Source organism: Halictus rubicundus, chromosome 3, assembly GCF_050948215.1.
Source record: "Halictus rubicundus isolate RS-2024b chromosome 3, iyHalRubi1_principal, whole genome shotgun sequence".
Classification (NCBI taxonomy): domain Eukaryota; kingdom Metazoa; phylum Arthropoda; class Insecta; order Hymenoptera; family Halictidae; genus Halictus; species Halictus rubicundus.
In genome coordinates this window covers 21,123,950-21,145,459 of record NC_135151.1, presented here as the reverse complement: position 1 = coordinate 21,145,459, position 21,510 = coordinate 21,123,950, and the positions used below count along the sequence as shown (strand labels likewise).

The 21,510-nt window shown below is 42.3% G+C and overlaps 1 protein-coding gene across 1 annotated transcript in view; it reads right to left on the bottom strand.

The window, feature by feature from the left end:
- Positions 1 to 21,510, bottom strand: part of LOC143352945 (LIM domain only protein 3) — a 64,430-nt gene that overhangs the window by 18,652 nt on the left and 24,268 nt on the right. The window lies entirely within an intron of this gene.

The window sequence follows — 21,510 nt, the reverse complement described above, 5'->3', positions numbered from 1 at the left end:
AGACGCTACATTGTACCTGGATTACCGTCGAGTCCTTTTCCGCTGTAACGTTTCCCCTTTCTCCTGTGCTCGACGAGTTCCGTTTTCAAATCTCGCGCGTCTCAACATCGCAAGATTTATCCCCCCCCCCCCACCTAACGAAAATAAAATCAAAACGACTCCACCAGCAAACGTGGTTTAAACTCGATCCTTAACACTAAACCCACCACGGTCAAATAACCGGGTTTATATTTCAGAATTATTGAAATTATAAACATTCATTTATGGAAAATAGTGGAATAAATTTCAATAAATTTAAGATTGCCATTTTTATAAGGCAATATTTACCAGATACTGTTAATGCTTGGTAGGTTCAGTGTTAATTCCTCGCGATAAGAGTCCGACTCGTGTCAGCATGACGGGTTCTACGTTCTTTAATTTACAATCATTGTGATTGTAAAAATGCGAAGGAAAGAAAGCATTAAAAAAGCAAAAAAGGACCTTAATGCATTAAATGCATTGTAGGAAATTTATTTAACACATTCCTTGGAACATATATTGTGGCAAAAGCTGCTAAAAATCTGGCTGAGTATATTCTTCATATTTTTATAAAATAATCCAAAATGGCCACTTTTAGTGTCCCGCAGACCCAGTGTGACATAAAATTAGTTAAGCACGAATGCTCTTATTTTGTTTTAAATTGAAACAAAATTCTGTTCTCTCGTTTTCAATAGACTGCGGTTTTTATGTCTAATACTTATGGTAAAAATGGCTGGATGCAACTTCAAACAATAATAAGATTACAAGAATCAAGTTATCGACATATACAGGGTGAGTCCGAAGAAACAGAACACCTAAATATCTCCGTCACTTTTCGTTGTACAAAAAAACTTCTTAGGACAAAGTTACACTGTTCGAAGCACCACATGTAACGGTGTAAGGGAAAAAATTTGCAAGGTCATTTTTGTGAGATTTCAAGGTCATCGATGTTTTTTTTAAATGGAATGATATATCTTCGTTAACGTAATGTTGTAGCTGACAAAATAACGAATTCATCCATGTAACACAATATGACCTACAAATGACCTTCAACGCAGAAAAATGGAATAAATAAAATTCAACGTACAAGCAACCTACAAGTGACCTTCAACGCAGAAAAATGGAATAAATAACATTCAACGTGTAAGATTCATTTGCTTTATTTCTGTTACGCAAAATGTTCAAAAATATCCCCTTGAACTGCTATACATTCAAATGTATCGCAATACACAACATAATAACAGATTCGGTGTTGACAGGAAGACACTTATGATATACCTTCACCTATGCATTCGTACAGAATCGTGTTTATCAACTATTAATTACTCTGGAGACCTTCTCGCTATCAGATCTCCACTGTTTCTAAAATTTCTAATCCATCAGTTTATCGATGAACGATTCACAATGCGTTACTCGAAGGAAGATAAGATTGATATGATTTTCATTTATGGAGAAAGTCGACAGTGTTTAAGAGAAGCAGTGCGGTTATACACGGACCGATTTCCTAACCGTAATTGTCCATCAGTTTCCGTTTACTCCAAGTTGATAAATAAATTCCGCGAAACTGGTAGTGTTGAAAATAAAAAATGTGCGAAGGTGAGGACTTCACGGCTAAATAAATGTGTAGCAGCTCTCAAGGGAATATTTTTCAACATTTTGCGTAACAGAAATAAACCAAATGAATCTTACACGTTGAATTTTATTTATTCCATTTTTCTGCGTTGAAGGTCACTTGTAGGTTACATGGATGAATTCGTTATTTTGTCAGCTACAACATTACGTTAACGAAGATATATCATTCCATTTAAAAAAACATCGTGATCCTTGAAATCTCATACAAAAATGACCTTGAAAATTTTTCCCTTACACCGTTACATGTGGCCCTTCAAACAAATTGTAATTTTCTAATTTTGTCCCAAGAAGTTTTTTCGTGTAGCTTCACAAGACCACTAGACAGGGAAATAAATTAATATTTCGTATCGACTTTAGTGAATTCATCGATTGATACAAATGCAAGTTTGTTCAAAATATGAAAATTCTAGTTTTCCGACGAAAAGCGGTTTCCCAGCCGATTTAGCAACGAAGTGGATACTAAAAAATTATTGGAGGTTTTAATGATCGTAGCGGGGGAGAAAATGACGCGGCAAGGGGTTAAATATTAGGGGGTGAATATTTTCCCGGTGATTTCGATCGTTCCCGGGCAATGCGCGTTGATATTCAACGTATGAAATCGATGGGATTTCCTAGGAATCCGTTGCGGTATCCGGCGCTATACACACGCAGCTAGATTCCGAAATGGTGGCGAAGTACGGACGTGCTTCGCTTGCGATATAAGAGAAATAAGGTTGCCGCGAGGGTTATACGCATCGACCAACTGTCGCCCTCCCCCGGTTGCGGTGTGCCGCCTCTAAAATCAAAGATTTCGCATTTTTCCTTTTTATTGCCAGCTTAAAAGTCAATTTTTTCGGTAACCGCGCCGCGAAGAACGTGCGCGTGCTCTCCGGGTGTCCGCATAAAGACCGATACGCCGAAAATGCTAAAGAGGCTCGGGAACCGTGCGGGGGTGGCTGGCTTCCAGGGAGCACAATAGATCCACCGGGATCCACGGGGGACTCGAAAATCGTTTTGTCAGGATACTCGGCTTGAAAATTCTTGTCAGGCGCCGCGAACATCGCTCTCGCCGAGTGTTATACATACTTCGTATCGACCGCGATATCACGAGCTTGTTCCCGCGATTTGTCTCGACCGAATCAAATGCCGCTCCCTTATTATTTAATCCCGCACCGAGTCACGTAGCCGCCGCCCCCCCCCAACCCCACCCCATTTTGTACACGCCGGGACGTCAGAAATCGAAAAATAAAGAACCTTCACGGACACGGTGCCATCGGTTGCCGATGCTGATTGTAAATTTTATCGGCGCCATAAATTCTTCTCCTTCTTGTTGTTATCGAAGCAGGCGATATTACTATTTTGTGGATTTAAATGGAATTTTATCGTCTCACTACCTTTCTATTTATCGTTTCGACGAATGTTAAATATTACGAGTATAATTTCATTGAATTATTGCATTTTTCAAGCACAATTTATCAAGAGAACACGAGACAAAGGAAATATTTAAAGCTATGAAACGTACGGTTGTATTATTTCCAACCCATTAAACCCTCAGCGACTGTAAGGCGCCACTAAAAATTGCTGTATCGTTATTCAAAATATGTTTTTGGGTAAAGGGCCCCATTACTGTGAGGGTACTCAGTGCCTGTATTAATTACACTTATTTTTGAAGCATAATGAATATTGAAAAAGAGAGATATAACATCTACATTTACTAATTTTAATGAACAAATTTAATATCTCTTTTTTGATATTCATTATGCTTTGAAAAGAAGTGTAATTAATATACACACAGTGATTGGTACCCCCGCGGTAATGCCTTACCCTATTAAATTTGTTTGTATATAATAAATTACTAAACACTTCAGTACTGTACGAGTAAATTGCACAATTTTCGTATGTGTAACAAGATAAAGAAAATACATAGTTTAAGTAAACTATATAGTTTCGTTTTGGAGTTAAAGTAGCTTCGAGTGCAAAGGGTTAAAATTGTTCAAAATCGTGGACGTCTACGCGATTCGTGTGTCTTGCAGCGAATTCGATTTTTATTTTGCACAAAGAACCGCAGCGTAAAAGCACGAAATCCGCAGCGTAGATTCGCATACGAGTTCACCTGACGGCAGCGTCATCGAAAAGGTAGGCGAAGCGTCGCATCAGCATAGTAGGTGTAAACGTGAACGATGTATCTGAGTATCGTAGCCCGCCGGTGAATAATAAAAGCATTTTTTTCGGGGGGGGGGGCGGGACAGTACATCGAGTACATCTGGGCATTCCGTATTCAACGGATGTGCTTGTCCCGTGCTGGGATCCTGTTTGAGTTTTATGTCGGGATTTCTGTCGAGTGGTTTATACCGGCGCTTATGTAAATGCAGACGTGATTTTTTCAGCACCTACCCAGACTACCCGGCTGTACGAATGTGCAGGGCATTTGCAGCATTCGAAACGAGACGAGCCGAGCGCACAGTGTCGCGAATCGCCATTTTAGGTGGAAAAAAGTCATGTCAGAGAATAGATGTAACATTCGTATATTCTTCTTTCGGAATGTTCACTAATTATACCTATTATAATTCATTTAATAGCGATGTAAGCATCGAAGTCAATACCGTGAAAACTCCGAACCGTGATACGGCGAAATCGTACATATTTGTTCTAAAGAAAATTATGTCGCAGCGATAAATATGAATCTTGAAGCTTCTATGCACGATATTCTGTATTAACGTAAGTAAATATTTACATTAATGTTCGCAAAGTTCGTTAATAAAGTCCTTTGCAATAATTTTTAGAGATTTTTTAGGTACCAGTTTTCTATGCCGGTTAGTTGACTTCAACACTAGGTTTACGGAGCATTAAAAGTGAGTATTTTACATTACTTTATAAGAATAAGAAGAATCTGTTTATCCAAGTTTTCAGCCATTTTTTAAATAATATATACCTAAGGAAATAAGTTTGTTGACCAATTCCACGTAGATGGATCTTCACCATCTCAATAATCGTAAATTAAAAATATTAGAACCCGTCATTTTGACGGGTCCCGTAAACCTAGTGTTAATAGAGCAGAACTAGAAAGTCTCGAAAGAGCCCATCTTGAAATTTTGTTCGCATTAAGTTCAAACTATATACAGGGTGCGGCGCAAATTAGTCTCCACGATTTTTCAGCCCCTTCGGGTGGTCGGAAAGTGTTTCGTACCAAAGTTAATCAGTATTTAACCTACAAAAAATTACAATTTTTAAATTAAAAAAAAATCGATTTTCAACAAAAAAAAATCAAGGTCGCTGTCATATCTTGTAATGGAACTGGGTATTTTCAATTTCATAATATTGTAGGCGACGTCGCAACGAATTCAACGACCTGCTATACGATGACTTTCAGATGACCTTGAAAGAAAATATCGCCCTTGTTTCACGTCTTCAAGTTCCGGAATTTTTAGCGCGTTCCGGCTTCTAGGTCCGCGTGCGTTGCTGTTGGTTGCGTGGTTGTGTTTTTGTTTGTTTGGTCTGTGATTTTGTTCAGACGTTCATGCATTATCTTCTGTAATAAACGTTTGTTATTTGCGAATCCCCATAAATCTCACAGCCATGAATCAATTGGCAGAATATTTGAAATATTTCGTCGGTACGTGATAGCAACGCCTCGCATTTGGAGGCGAACAAATGGCCTGGAATGGCCATTCGCGACGCTGCGAAGCGGTGCCATTTTTCGAAGAGCATTGTGACGTCACGGCCGTGGCGTTTGTCGTCGAATTCTTGAGGGCGCTGCATCGTCATAGCGAACGATACTTGTTTCCCATTCAGACAGCGATGGCGGAGCGCTTTCCAATACGCAGCCCGTTATTGCGGCGGTGATCGATCCGCGCCTGGCGATGATTTACCGTCATCGAGAATGAATTGAGACAGCATCTGCCCGGTGTTGGTAACATCCGATTTTGCGGTGAGCACCCTTTTTCCGTTCTTTTAATTCCGTGATTCTGCGAGGGCGAAAGAATATAGATAGACGGAGGAAGGGTGGGGGGTGGGAGGGGGGAGGAAAATCGCGAGAGAACCAGAGAGACACCGATCGGAACATCTAGCATGGTTCGCCATAAAAAGCAATGCTCCACCGTAACGGGGTACGATAAGTGCCATGGCGCGAAGTAAAATCGATCCCGGGGGCAGCCTCGAATCGTGCACCATAAAAAGGGAACATTAGACAGAGACCAGAGAGACGCTGAAGAGAGCAAAACGGCGACGAAGATCATAGCGTAATGGTGTTGTGATTTCCCGAACAGATACGCCTATAGATTCCGCAGGAGCATTGCTAAACGCTTTCGGCATTAGTGACGTCAAATGGCACCGAAAGGTCCTACGCCAATACCCACTTTTTCGAGCTTGTACGTCATGTTTCTAAAGAACAACGCGTCCTGCAACAGTATTACGGTAAGTCAATCCTCCAATGACGAACGATCTAGGCCATTTTGACCGATGATCTCGTCCGATAATGGAACCTCCATTGTGAGAAAAAAGAAAGTACAAGAGAAGAGTTTGAAAATAGTGGGCATCCTTCATTTAATGTATGGAGGGATCAGTGGACTGCGGATTATATGCATTCATGACAAAAATAAGTGGTTTCAATTTGGGTTAATTATTTCGACCAACTAACATTGTTAAAGAAAGAAAAAAATTCCTCAATGGCTCCTGTATCTTGGAACGAAGGCATACAATTTTTATTTCGCAGAAAAGCCCGAATTCTACTGACTCTCAACAATACTCTCATATCTCTCAAGGCCATTATGCAAAATAAAAATTTCCAACGTCGATTACAAGACGCAGAAACGAAATAAGAATTTGTTTATTTAATCATTTTACTAAGTTAACAATAATATATGCCTGGCTCCCGTATCTTGGAACGAAGGCATACAATTTTTATTTCGCAGAAAAGTCCGAATTCTGCTGACTTAATGTATCTCTCAAGGCCATTATGCAAAACAAAAATTTCCAACGTCGATTACAAGACGCAGAAACGAAATAAGAATTTGTTTATTTAATCATTTTACTAAGTTAACAATAATATATGCCTGGCTCCCGTATCTTGGAACGATGGCATACAATTTTTATTTCGCAGAAAAGTCCGAATTCTGCTGACTTAATGTATCTCTCAAGGCCATTATGCAAAACAAAAATTTCCAACGTCGATTACAAGACGCAGAAACGAAATAAGAATTTGTTTATTTAATCATTTTAATAAGTTAACAATAATATATGCCTGGCTCCTGTATCTTGGAACGAAGGCATCCAATTTTTATTTCGCAGAAAAGTCCGAAGTCAACTGACTCAATATATCTCTCAAGGCCATTATGCAAAATAAAAATTTCCAACGTCGATTACAAGACGCAGAACCGAAATAAGAATTTGTTTATTTACTCATTTTAATAAGTTAACAATAATATATGCCTGGCTCCTGTATCTTGGAACGAAGGCATACAATTTTTATTTCGCAGAAAAGTCCGAAGTCTACTGACTCAATATATCTCTCAAGGCCATTATGCAAAATAAAAATTTCCAACGTCGATTACAAGACGCAGAAACGAAATAAAAATTTGTTTCTTTATTTAATCATTTTAATAAGTTAACAATAATATGTGCCTGGCTCCAGTATCTTGGAACGAAGGCATCCAATTTTTATTTCGCAGAAAAGTCCGAAGTCTACTGACTCAATATATCTCTCAAGGCCATTATGCAAAACAAAAATTTCCAACGTCGATTACAAGACGCAGAAACGAAATAAAAATTTGTTTCTTTATTTAATCATTTTAATAAGTTAACAATAATATGTGCCTGGCTCCAGTATCTTGGAACGAAGGCATACAATTTTTATTTCGCAGAAAAGTCCGAAGTCTTCTGACTTAATATATCTCTCAAGGACTTCCAACGTCGATTACAAGACGCAGAAACGAAACAAGAATTTCTTTACTTAATCATTCGAATAAGTTAAGAATAATATATGCCTAAATTCTTCCACTCTTTCTTCCGTTTCGAACGAACAGAAAATAAATAATAAAACTTCATTTCTGTATCTACTAATTTCCGTATCCACTCAATTTTGTCGTAAACGCGTAAAATCCGCAGTCTGATAACAACAATCGCAAGACGAGGAGGTATCGGTGAGCAAACCGGAGCGAGGAAGAACGAAGGAGAATGGCAGCTTCGAGGATCGTTTATCGTTTTCTGTGTCACGACTTTTGAACGTTGCTAAGTCGAGAGGAAGCCTCCGAGATTCGTCGGCAAACAGAGCGAGTCGTAGGAGAGCGGAGGGTGAGAAACCCCAAACGGTAACACTTTGGCGGTAGTCGAGAGACCAGAGATGGGAAGGAGCTGCAGCAGCGTTGAGGTGGGTTGCAGGGAATAAATTTTGTATTTGATCGCTGGGTCCTCGCCGGGAAAGAGAAAGAGAGAGAGAGAGAGGGAGAGAAAGGGAGAGAGAGAGAGAGAGAGAGCGGCAGGGAAGAGAGCGAGAGAAGAGCTGCAGAAAGCGTCTATATTCTTGGTAGTTGGTGGGCGCTCCGACTCAATTTGCATCAAACTATGGAGAGACAACCGGCTCCTATCCCCTCGGTCTGCACCAGGCTCCTCGCTGAGCCACCGTTCTAGCACCTGATGGAGCTGTACTCTCACTCCCTTCGACGTTCTACAGTCGAGACTAACGCGTTTAGCAGAGACTCGAACCCCTAATCAGATCTTCCGACGGCACCGGGGTGTTTCTAAGGTGCTCCTAAGTGTGAAGTTAATGGAGTCAAGACGCTGCTCCTCTGCGCCAACACGTTTGCCGGGCATGCCACCAGGCAGCTCGGCGGGCGTGCTCTGCCTTTTTCATAAATAAACAGATAATTCTATTCCAGACGCGTAATGCGAAATTTATGCCCTCGAACCTGTTCATGCACGGCAGGCTCCACCGATCTCGGGAAGATTCTACGGTTTCCGAATTTTCTTTCGGGTTTAGGGAATTCAGAAGTTTCCTACGGCTTCTGGAAGCCCGCGGTCCCCGAGAGAAGTCTTCAGGGGCTTTCGCGAAATTTGGAGGATGATACCAACTTCCTGCGGATCTTAGCGGGAAGCCCTACAGTCTCAAAGGTGCCAACATAACCGTCAAGTTCCTTCGAAACTCTTTGTACCCTGGAATCCCTGATGTTCGCTGGTAGCACCGATATATTATTTTCATGAAATTTTAGTTGTTCTAATACACGTTAGTCACCCGGATACACCAAAAGCTTTCTGAAACTTTATACAGTGAATTACCGATATAAGTCACTGCGAGCCTCGCGTTTAAATGTCACTGGGTCTACATATACCAACACGGATAGCGACTTTTACATTTCCAGCGTGCACTGTGTATTTCAAATGCAACGTCCGGCGAGAACCACAGATTTCGTCTAAATGTCACTAGCTAGAACCGCGCCAGTGACTTAGATGGGGAATTCACTGTATTTAGAAGATAGCCGCTAAGATTTTGGTTTCTATTAATCTGTTTCCATCGACTATCTATCGAACTTTGTAAAATTATGATCGCTAAAATGGAATGATGGAGGAGGCAGAGTTTTCTGCAAGCGTTGAGGAAAGATACAGTGAATTCACGATATAAGTCACTGCGAGCCTCGCGTTTAAATGTCACTGGGACTACCCACACCACCTCGGATAGCGACTTTTACATTTCCAGCGTGCACTGTGTATTTCAAATGCAACGTTCGCCGACAAACCACAGATTTCGTCTAAATGTCACTCTCCAGAACCGCGCCAGTGACTTATATCGGGAACTCACTGTAACGTCCAAAAAGCTCAGACATAAACTTTCCTAATACCGTCGAAATTTACGTTCCAGGCAATTGGTACGAATCAGCTTCGCATCGGTGCCGCGTTAATTTTCATTTACTCGAAATTCGGTTCCCTTTTCAGTTATTTTCAGTAACCGTATCGCGTGGTGCTGGTGAAAAGAAATTTTTCCGCGTCACCGTGTATATCGTCTGGTCGCAGTACATCAGGCAGCTTTATTTCGATAATGGCTGCTTACCTAGCGCGTTCTCCTGTTAATTAATTCAGACTGTCGGGGTATCAGGGAACTGTGACGCGCTAATTCGATCAGAAGTGAATTCGCTCGCTTCGGTAGCGAGGGCTTGCCGCCGGCGCTTTGGGGGGAAGTGCGCTGCCTTTGCTTCCAAGACAGATTTACCCCCGTAGACAGTTGACGTCGCTATCTAAATGTCGCTCCAGAGGCGCGTCGGAATGCCACTCGATAGTATAGTGCGCGTCGCGCCGCGGTTCCGCGACTCATTGTCCGTCCGTGCGGCCTACCGGTTGACGCGGAAATGTTCACGAGCTCTACGTCATGTCCGCCGATGATCGACGTCGAATCGTCAACAGAAATCGCAGATCGTTCGCAAAATCTGCTCACGGAATATTCGTTTCAACGCCTTCGTTCCACGGAACGCGTAACGAGCGTTAGCTATTCAAAAAATTAACTCTTCGGAGACTACTCGATACATGTCCAAATCACGGGTCCAGCCAGGGACATATATCGGCCAGGAGCTATTCCTTGATCCACGTAGAAAAGGACAGCGAAGCTCAAGAGGCCTAGGTTCATGGTCTCTCACGGGGTATCCCCTGGGGATAGTTCTCAGACTTTTATCGTCTAGGCTTTGCGGACATATACAGGGTGTTCATTTGAAAACTTTCCAGCCGAGTATCTCGAGAAGTATGAAAGATATTGAAAAAGTGTAAAACGCGTATCCAAGGATTTCCGGGGGAAAAGAGGAGGGCAGGATCAGTTTTTTATTTGGGTGGCGTTTTCAAGGTCATTTGAAGGTCAACTTCGTTTTTCAAATGGAAACCTATATCTTTTATTACGGGATCTTATCGTACGCGAACGGATCAGCAACTTTCGTAGGATAGTTTTTTTTATCGGCGCACTAGTTTCGGAGATATTTGCTAAAACAAATGTTTTTACTTAGATTAGGAGTGACGTTGATGTTTGTCAGAAAAATGGGGCCACTTATAATTCTCATGCACGTGAATCATCCCTAATAGCCTGTTCTTGTAATTTTTTTAGAATATTCACCGGAGTGATTGCGCAAGCATTATTCGGGAAGGGTTAAATATCAAAAATGAAAATTCTCGTGCACCGTTCATCCGCTGTTCCGTTCGATTATTCAACCGCGAAGGCCGCAGGGGTGGTGCGTTCATCTTTCTATCAATTTCTATGCGGCGTGAAATTACGCGGCGTCGGCCCTAAGCTATATTAATAACCCAGATCACGAAGGAAATTAAGACAGCGATGGGTCGTTGATACCTTTAGGAACGCGGCTTTGTTGGCTTCGGAGACGAAGGGGTTGAAGCTGCGATATTTCTGCTCGACCGCCGCGCTGCACCATCATCCACGGAGCGTCCTTTAATGGCGGCGGTTATCGTGAACAATCGCGACGTATTACTCTTCGTTCCGAGCGAGCGAGAGAGAGAGAGAGAGAGAGAGAGAGAGAGAGAGAGATCGTCATTTTTCCCTGCGTAGAGCTCCGGTTCCGTATTACGCGTTCCCGCATTCCTTCTCGCCGAGATATTGTTCGGCGTTATGGTAATACCGAGCCAGCATTAATATGTAACGAGCCCCTGACAAGGGAGCAAGAGAAAAGAAATACACGTTATCGTAAATATGCGGACGAGGAGTGGTTCGTGCTGTTTCAAGTTCAATCGGCTCTTCGTATCGCGAATCGATCGGTGGGGTTGGACGCCCCCCCCCCCACCCCCCGAGTCGGCCGGAGAGAAAAAGTTCCAAGGCAAAGCGCAATCACATCAAAGATTATTTCCGCCAATAAAACGGAAGTTGAGTTTCGTCGGAGGGTAGGGGGCGGACCAGATAGAGAGGGGGCGGGGTGGGAGGGTGTACGAATCGTTCTCGATCGCGGAACAAGTCGAGGGCAAGAGTCGTACCGAAGAAAATGAAAGTGGGGGGAGGTGCGCAACGGGGACGGAGGGGGAAACGACACAAAGATAGAACCCGTTGGGAGCGGGGAAGGGGTGGCACGGCGAGAGAGGTTAACCGACAAGCTCGGCAATAAATCTACCGTTCGCCCGGAGCGGGTACTTATCAGTTCTCGAAGATCACCCGCGACATCGGTGACTGGGAAGCCTGGCGGGTACTCATTTCACGGAATTGACGGCTGCGCTCCCGGTCGAGCGGGTCTCAACGATCCGGAATTATAGAGCGTCGGCCACGGGGCTCTGTTTTCCAGGATCGTGGAACGGGAACCCCGGTTCTCACGCGGAGGCAAATAAAGGGAAACTCTCTCTCTCTCTCTCTCTCTCTGTCTCTCTCTCTGTGCAGCGGGCACGGCACGAGCGTTTCATCGGCGATGAACGGCGCCGCGTCCGAAAGGTGGTGGAAGGAAATCGCGGTATCGCTTCGACGCTCGATTATCTCAGTTTCACGGAAGCGTATTGGCGGGATACGCCGGTATAACCGTACGGATAGCCGGCGCACGATCGATGCCCATTTCGAAAGGCTAAGCTCCCACTCTGCATAATTGCCAGTTAACGGCAACGAACTATAACGCGCTCGCATGAACGCACACACGATACCGTGACGCGCGCGTACACAGGCGCGCGTCCTCTGCCCGCCTCTTGCTCCCGCGTGCACACAAGGCCCGCGTCCAACCCGCTCGGTGGAGATTTCTTTTTTTTCTCTCTTTTTTTTTTTTGACGCCGAACGAACCGAAACGAACGCGATGGTCCTTCAATTCCCCCATTCGAAAATTGATAAAACAGTTTTTGGCCGGGCCCCGGCGAGAACTTAATTGGTGTATATAACGAGGAATTCTGCCAATTATGCTATCGGCTGATAGCCGATCGATCCGCCCGTAAGCACATACTCGTATTCATCGACGAGAACCGTCGAGAAGTACGCTGCCCGACTCCATAATTTCAGATAAACTCCGGCCAATTTGAATGGGGTCGGCGCAGAGCTGGCGCATTCGAGTGCCCCCGCCGCGCCGCACCGGAAGTGGAGAACCGAGATCCGCTAAGTCACCTCGCTCGACGAACTGTCGGGCCGGACCGTGAAGGGGAAGCCGGCTGAACATGTACTACGTTGATACTTAATTTTCCATCATTAACGGGACGGTTGCGAAGGCACCGTTCGAATGCCGAACGGCCCCAACGATGGAATCTTCTCTTCGGATATCGAATTTATACGGCCACTGTAGCTGCTACCCTGATTAGTCGGCATTATCGAGGCTTCGCTTGTCATCTATTACTGATCAGCTGCCCGCGGATCTTTATGCGTTTGAGGAATTCTCAAATTCGAGTAATACCAAGGGAGAACGGGACTGTATCAATTTTCTATGGCATTATTAACACTAAACCTATTTAGACGCTAAACCGATTTTCCATTTCACAATTATTGAAATTATTAGGGGTACCCGTAAGTAATCAATTATTGGCATTTATGGCTACTAGAAATTTTTAGAAAATGCTGTAATATAAAATCCGAGAGAATTTAGTACGATTTTTACTTGTTTCGGATCTGCAAAAGCTGTTCCCATTGGAAATGTGATTTTATTTCACTCCACTTTTTGAAAATTTGTCTATAAGAATTGGAGATTGCACGAAACATCAGCAGTATAATTATTGGGGGTACCCATAAGTAATCAATTATTAGCATTTATGGCTACTAGAAACTTTCAGAAAATGCTATAACATAAAATCCGAGAGAATTTAGTACTATTTTTACTTGTTTCGGATCTGCAAAAGCTGTTCCCATTGGAAATGTGATTTTATTTCACTCCACTTTTTGAAAATTTGTCTATAAGAATTGGAGATTGCACAATATTGTACATCAGCAGTCTAATTATTAGGGGTACCCATAAGTAATGAATTATTAGCATTTATGGCTACTAGAAATTTTCAGAAAATGCTATAACATAAAATCCGAGAGAATTTAGTACGATTTTTACTCGTTTCGGATCTGCAAAAGCTGTTCCCATTGGAAATATGATTTTATTTCACTATACTTTTTGAAAATTTGTCTATAAGAATTGGAGATTGCACAATATTGTACATCAGCAGTCTAATTATTAGGGTACCCATAAGTAATCAATTATTAGCATTTATGGCTACTAGAAACTTTCAGAAAATGCTATAACATAAAATCCGAGAGAATTTAGTACTATTTTTACTTGTTTCGGATCTGCAAAAGCTGTTCCCATTGGAAATGTGATTTTATTTCACTCCACTTTTTGAAAATTTGTCTATAAGAATTGGAGATTGCACGAAACATCAGCAGTCTAATTATTAGGGGTACCCATAAGTAATCAATTATTTGCAAAGAATTTGTTTAGCCTTTACATCTGTACCGATCGTCGAAGAGGAAACACGTATTCTTTTACAGTCTTCGGTAAAGCAGCCTGTCGTCAAAATATTCGAAAAAGTATAATTTTTTTTACAATAATAAAATGACGGCCGTACCTTCCGAGGATCGTATTCGTCGTTGCATACTTTTTCATTTTCAAGCGGGATTTAATTAAGAAATAAAAACTTGAATTTTCTATAAAGTTTGTTTTATATTTCAAAATAATTGATTACTTATGGGTGGATGATTTCTTCATCTAAGCACATGTTATAAAATCGTACAGAGTTTATGTCAATTCAATCTTCTCCCTTCTATATGACGTTTCGCTTTTATGTCTCTTATACTTGGTATGTTTAGTGTATTTTAATTGAAAATCAGTTAATTCTTCACTCGAGGTCGCCATCGACTTCTAAAAAATTGTGCAAGAGTATTTATATTGCTATAAACTAGTGAGCGTTTATAATTGAAAAGTCACCCAGTTGATTGGTTAAAAAAATCGTCGTTCCGCTTGCGATAACCGTTTTTACGTTGTAATTTTGGAATTTTTCGTCGGAGTCGGTCACCGATGATGCGCCACACACTTCCATGCGAAATACCTAATTTCTCGGCGATCTTGTCTACTGTGATTCGCCTGTTTGCGTTAATCAATTCGGCGACACGTTCAAGTGTCACTTGTTGTCGAAGTTGACGGCCTTCCCCGCCGGCGTGTAATCATCTTCGACACCTGAGCGGCCATTCTCGAATGAAGTGCATCATTCGGAATGCACCACTGTCACCCTACACACAATTCCCGATCAATTTCAGTAAAGTCTTCTTTGGATGCTACTGTCAACGCATCTCGCGATTCCTGGACTGCGAATTTATAGCAAAAATTAGTAAATCAAATCCCAAAAAACGAGCACATATAAAGGATTCAAAAATACATCAAATTGAAATTATTAAGCAGAGAAGTATCCTGTATCCTGAAATTAATACAATTTTGCGTATAAATTCGCAGTTCAGTCTTTACTCGATATATGTCACGAATACCTCGCTGATAAAAGTCGCAGAACTATCCCCACTGCCGCGGTAGAGCGAGTGACCTTGGTCGCCGAGAAGTGTAAACATAATACGGGAAGTCCAATAACAGAACTTCCTTATTTTTAATTATTTCCTATTTGTCACTATTGTCCTTTCCAAGTTCAGCGAGGATTAAAGAATAGTATCTCCTTGTCGATATATGTCCCAGGCTAGGCCTTTGTTTTGGACGTATATCGAATAAGCATTATGTATATCTAGGAGATGTGCGTTAAAGTTCAGAAGAGAAATATTGAAAAATGTTTTGTCGATCATGTTTCATCCAGATATTTTGATTACGCAAAATGTTCAAGGAATTTGCATTTCGCCCGAGCCTCGTATGTTAGAACGATAAGATTGATCGAAAAAATTGTCGTTCCGTAACGAACACGGTCGGATTCAACGAGTAGAAGTAAATGCGCGTTTTGTTTAAAAACCGGTGATTCAATTTTACGCTTGAAAGAGAGCGCGCTGGCCCCCCGAAGCATGCCGGCCGCTGTGGATGACAGGGATACCGACGATGGTGTTGACGTTCCTGTAATTTGGCTGGAAAATGTCCAAATCGGTCGCGTAATTCTACCGGAAACTGCAGACTGTTTCGTTGTTAATTCTGTCGTTAAAATCAATTTTAGAGAGGGCCGGTGTATCGCGTTGAGTCGTGGCGCGAGTCATTTATTCGAGCCCGGGGGGTGGGGGGGGGGGGTGGGGGTCCGGTTTGTCATAATGGGAAACGATGATGGAAAACCGAAGCGCCAGGTAACGCGGTGAATGTCCGATTACTTCGCTCGGCCCACCGTATTTAGACGAATCTTTCTCGCGTAATGCGCACTTCTACAGGAATCGGCCCGTATTCCGGAACGGATTTAATAAATTGTACCCCACGGCAGAATAATACGGACCCTCTCCCGCGCGGGAAGGGTTATGAATGTAAACCCTAAAATTAAGCCCACAATTAAAGAGATCCGCAGAGTCGATTTAAGCGGGTAAAACTCATTAAATGGGTTGCCCGTGACGCTCGTGCCCGTAAGCTTGATCGATTCTCTCGTAACCCGGTGAATTAACTGTTGGAGCGCCGGTGTCTGGGTCCACTTTGACTCGCGGGCACTTATATCGTCTGAAAATATCTCCAACTATTATACTTTTAGATAACGTCGGCGAATTCGAACTGAAACGCTGAATTATCTAATACGAGCTAAAGTGAAGTCAACTTGCTTTTCTGGTGCTGAAAGTTTTTCAGTCTTTTACAGTTCTTCCGCCACGTTATTATACAGAATATTGATTTGCTATTAACGCTCCAAGTGTGCCTCTCGGGCACCATCGATGTGCGACCGATTAATATAAATATTGTAGTAAAAATTGTATTACTTCTGAGATGAATAAAGATTGTTTTGAATCACTTTAATATTATTATTTACATTGTAGCATTTAAAATCCGACACTCGAAAACTTGCAAGGTCAAAGTATGACGAGAATAAGTTGGAGTTGCCGGTATATTCACAATTAAAAGTCGGAGCGTTAAGGGTTAAATACTAACACAACCGAGCAGTAAATGCGACTAGTTAATATTGCCTTTAAAAAATTACAGGACCACATTTGACGAGATATTCCATGTATTCTAAGTTACAGTGAATTCTCGATATATGTCACAACACGGGCCTTGCCAGCGTCGTGTATCGTGCAGGTGACATAGCCGTGTTATGTTCACATTCCTCGGCACGCTGCACACGGGGAACGCGGGGGTATGCTCCGCGGTAGTGGGGATAATTCCGCGACGTTTATCATCCAGACCTCGGCGACATATACAGGGTGAGTCAGCTAACGTTTGCACCTCAAATATCTTTGTTGTTTCTAAAGATACGTAAAATATGGTAAGGACAAAGTTGAATGGTACAATGGGGCTGACACGATGCTTAAAAAAAATTTTGCTTTTATGTCATTTTTTTAGAGATATCAAGGTCACCTTGACTTTTTAAAATGGAACCACCCTTTTTTAAACACCTACAATGATAGTCCCTTTCGTCGTGTATCGTGCAGGTGACATAGCCGTGTTATGTTTACATTCCTCGGCACGCCGCACACGGGGAACGCGGGGGTATGCTCCGCGGTAGTGGGGATAATTCCGCGACGTTTATCATCCAGACCTCGGCGACATATATAGAGAAATCTTGGTCCGACTGTGTTTAGTCGTTAAAAAATATACTTTGAGAGGCTGTCCAGCAAAGGTCCAAGCAGACCGAGCGACTGTTAGCCACAGAACCGTAAAAGCCATCCATTTTCGGAGGGTCGAATCAATGGCAGACCAACCGGAGGATCAATTTTTTGCGGGTGCGCTTCGAAGAGGTTTCATGGGGCGGGCAAGTTGGTCGCGACACGGAGAAATTCGAAGGTGGGATACTTCGAAGGCTTAATCAACAAATTGGTCCCCGAAGAGTTCCCGGGGGCGCAGGACCGTGAACACGGATAATTCAAACTTCCGCGAGCCACGGTTTAATTACCAAATCTTGTAGCAAGTTGGCCGCAGGATCCTACTGCGAACTTCTTGGCTTAGTTAATGTACCATGCTTTATCATCGCGTGCTTCGGAGCACGCGTAACCGGAAACAACGGAATGCTAATTCGGTTAATCCTGGCTGTTATTTTTTCTTGCCACCAAAAGGCAGGAACGATCGTTTCGATCCAGGGTCTCGTGGCGTTATCTCGCTTAGGGCAGCTTGTTTGACTTCTAACGGCTCCTTCTGACCGGTAGCACTTGATAACTGAATATCCTGAATATTCCGAAGAGGGGGGGGGGGGGGGGTAGAGAGCGGCAGAGTTCCGTTGCCGAGCGTAGTTAGCCTAATCCTTTCCGTGGCTCGGCTTTGCATTAAGCAAGGTCCATCAACTTGGTGTAAAGCCGAAGCAGTTTCGAAGACTGTCTACAGTTCGACATTAACGTGGAATTATCGTATAAGCCGTTATCGAATATATCGATCGCAAGCATGGCGCGAGGACGATAACAATAATCGAGCGGTGCAGATTCATTTCTTTTTTGTTTTTCACCGGACCTTAGCTCCTTTATCGACGAGTCTGTCGGAACGAAAGGGGCGAACGGGGTTAATTCTTAGAAGCGTAGCAACGGCCATATTTCTCAATAAACAATAAATCAGCGAGGACGCCGAGTAAGGTATAACGCCCTCTCTTATAGATCGCTCCTCTTTTTTCCTCGTTCCGTGACACATGTCTTTACTCGCTTTTGCCCTTGCTCTTTCATGCCCTCCGCCTCTCTTCCCGTTGCCTTCCCGAGTCTCCAAGCCCCATTAATCTATGGTTATCTACGGCTTGCGCCGGATAAGTGCGTCGGAATGAGCCATTTCACCCTTGGGAGTTCGAATCCATCCTGTACCCTCGAAGAGAAGGCCATCCATAGACTGGCCCTTGGGCATCCTCTTTCACCCTCGTGATGAGGTGTGCAGAACTTTGCCTTTAACGAGATCATAATGACAATACGATCCGCACCAAACTCCGGGAACGTTGACCAACTCCGTTCTGATATCTCGATATTATCAACGTAAGCAGTTTTGTTTTCCTTTTTTCCCCGGCTCGCTCCACTCACTTGTCAGATTGTCCAATAAATTATCGGTGTGGCTTTAACACGACGATACCCTTAACTAGTTTTTAATAAATTGACAGTTCCATCTTCATGTAATTGGCGAATTTTCAACCTTCAATGACCGAGCAACAAACTGAGAAAAATTGGAATGATAAAAATTCGCAGAAATGTTGTACCTCCTTGAAAGGATTGATTTCCGAGGTCATTCGAAGTAACTTTCTCCTTTGCGAAAATTTTCTCCGCGGCTTCCTTAAGGAGTTATCAAAGAAAAACACGGACCAATTAGAGCGCGGCTGCGACGGCTCGCGCTGAGCGTTGTCATTGGCCGAGGCGGAATCCGTCCGCCGTAGCCGCGCTCTGATTGGTCCGTGTTTTTCTTCGATAACTCCTTAAAGAAGCAGCGGAGAGAATTTTCGCAAAGGGAAAAGTTACTTCGAATGTTCTCGGGAATCACCCGTTTGAAGGAAGCACACTTTTGGGACACCCTGTACTCGTCTTTGCGACAAAGGAATTTTGTTGATTTCTTCTTAAAATCTTTTTTAATATTGTCCCAGCTTCGGTGTGATTTTTGTATTCCGTGGACACCCATCTTCGTTTCGGAATATCAATGATTCTGTGCATTTCTTGTCTCACCTTGTCTGGAATCCCTTAAATGCATGAGTGGGGTCCGCAAAGGAGAAGAAATTTTAACTCCAAAATGAAACATTTCTTTCGACCTAGAATATTTCCCTTCTATAGATTTTTTTTTGCATGGTATACATACGAAAATCGTGCAATTTACTCGTACAATACCGAAGTGTTCAGTAATTTATTAAATACAAACATATCTGATAGTGTCAAAAATATTTTGAATAATGATACAGAAATTTTTAATGGCGCCTTACAATCGCCATCCGAGTGCTAAGGGTTAACATTTTTAGCCGCGCGATTTGTGAACCGAGAGTTCAGCCATTTGCTTCTGTCAATATTTAGGTTATGTTTAATGTGTTTACAGAAATAAATTGTTGCTGTGATCAAAGTTAGCAAGGAATTAGGTAAGTGGGGTCCTGAATGGACCCCATGTATGCATGGAGGATCATGTTCCTAATATTTAGTTTACCTATGCACTTAAGGGTTAACATTTCTACAATTCAGTATCTAGAACGGTCAATTAGAAAACGATCGAATCATTTCCTGCAAGACGGGGACGGTAACTGAATTTCGTTTCGGAAACTCGTGAACTTCCACTTCCAGCAAGCTGTCAGAAACGAATGCATAAATATATGTTCCCAGGTTATCTTTTCAGCTTCGGGTCCTCTAAGTAAAGCGGAAAGCGTCCCCCTTCTCCGGTTGGCCTGACCTAACGAACTAAAGAGCAACTTTACTTTGCATGCGTTCGGGCAACCCCTGGTCCTCCCTCATCTCGTCGACGACGGCGTCGTCGTCGTCGTCGTCGTCGTCGGGCTCGGCCTTATCGCCGGGAAAGTTAAGTGGAAGAAAATGCGTCCTCTAAAAACGGGGAGGGATACCGAGTAAAGTTGAAATTGATGCACTGGACGGGACCCTGAACCACGGGGTTTACGTTGTCCGGGCGTGTTGCTTTTCCGGCCAACTTTTTCCAAGTTTTCTCAATGAACACACCGATCTATTATCTCGCTGGCGACGACGCTGCCCCGGGACCGTCGCGTCGGAAAAACGAGAGTCGCTGCAACTCGATCAGATATCGATACGTCACAAGCTGGGCCAGATCGAAGAATCAACTGATCATTTGGTAAAATGTCAACGATGTTATATCGATGTTCATCGAACTTACATATATCGCCTTCTAAATATCCATCATACTTGTACACTATGAAGTTAGCGAGATTTAATAACAATTGCGATTGGAACAAGCATTTTCTACATTTTATGAATTTTTGTATGGTCCCTTCTTATTGATACCCTGGAGAATCAATATAATATTATGTGTCCAGGGAACCCGATTTTTCGGGCACTTTCGGTAATCTGAGAAAAAAATGTTTTCCACAAAAGTTAATCGACATTAAGCGATCTAGAGGTTCCAATAGAAAAAATTCCAAAAAAAGTTTCCTCCATCGAAATCTGAAGGTCACCTTGAGTCTTGATAAAATTAAATATGTATTTTTCACTTCGTAACATTGTAGCTGATGTCAAAATGAATCCAACGAAATCCTAGCGAATTCTAAATTACGACCTAAATTAAATTATTATGAATTTTTTTGTGTTCTCTTCTTATTGATACCATGGAGAATCTATTTAATATTATGCGTCCATTGATCCCGATTTTTCTGGCACTTCCGACAATCTGAGAAAAAAATGTTTTCCACAAAAGTTAATCGACACTAAGCAGTCTAGAGGTTCCAATAGAAAAAATTCCAAAAAAGTTTACTCCATCGAAATCTGAAGGTCACCTTGAGTCTTGAAAGAATTAAATATGTATTTTCCACTTCGTAACATTGTAGCTGATGTCAAAACGAATCCAACGAGATCCTAACGAATCCTAAATTACGACCTAAATTAAATTATTATGAATTTTTTGTGTTCTCTTCTTATTGTTACCATGGAGAATCTATTTAATATTATGCGTCCAGGGAACCCGATTTTTCTGGCACTCCCGATAATCTGAGAAAAAAATGTTTTCAACAAAAGTTAATCGACACTAAGCAGTCTAGAGGTTCCAATACAAAAATTACAAAAAAGTTTACTCCATAAGAAACTGAAGGTCACCTTGATTCATGAAAAAATTAAATATGTATTTTCCATTTCGTAATATTGTAGCTGATGTCAAAACGAATCCAATGACCTAAATTACGACCTAAATTAAATTATTATGAATTTTTTTGTGTTCTCCTCTTATTGATACCATAGAGAATCTA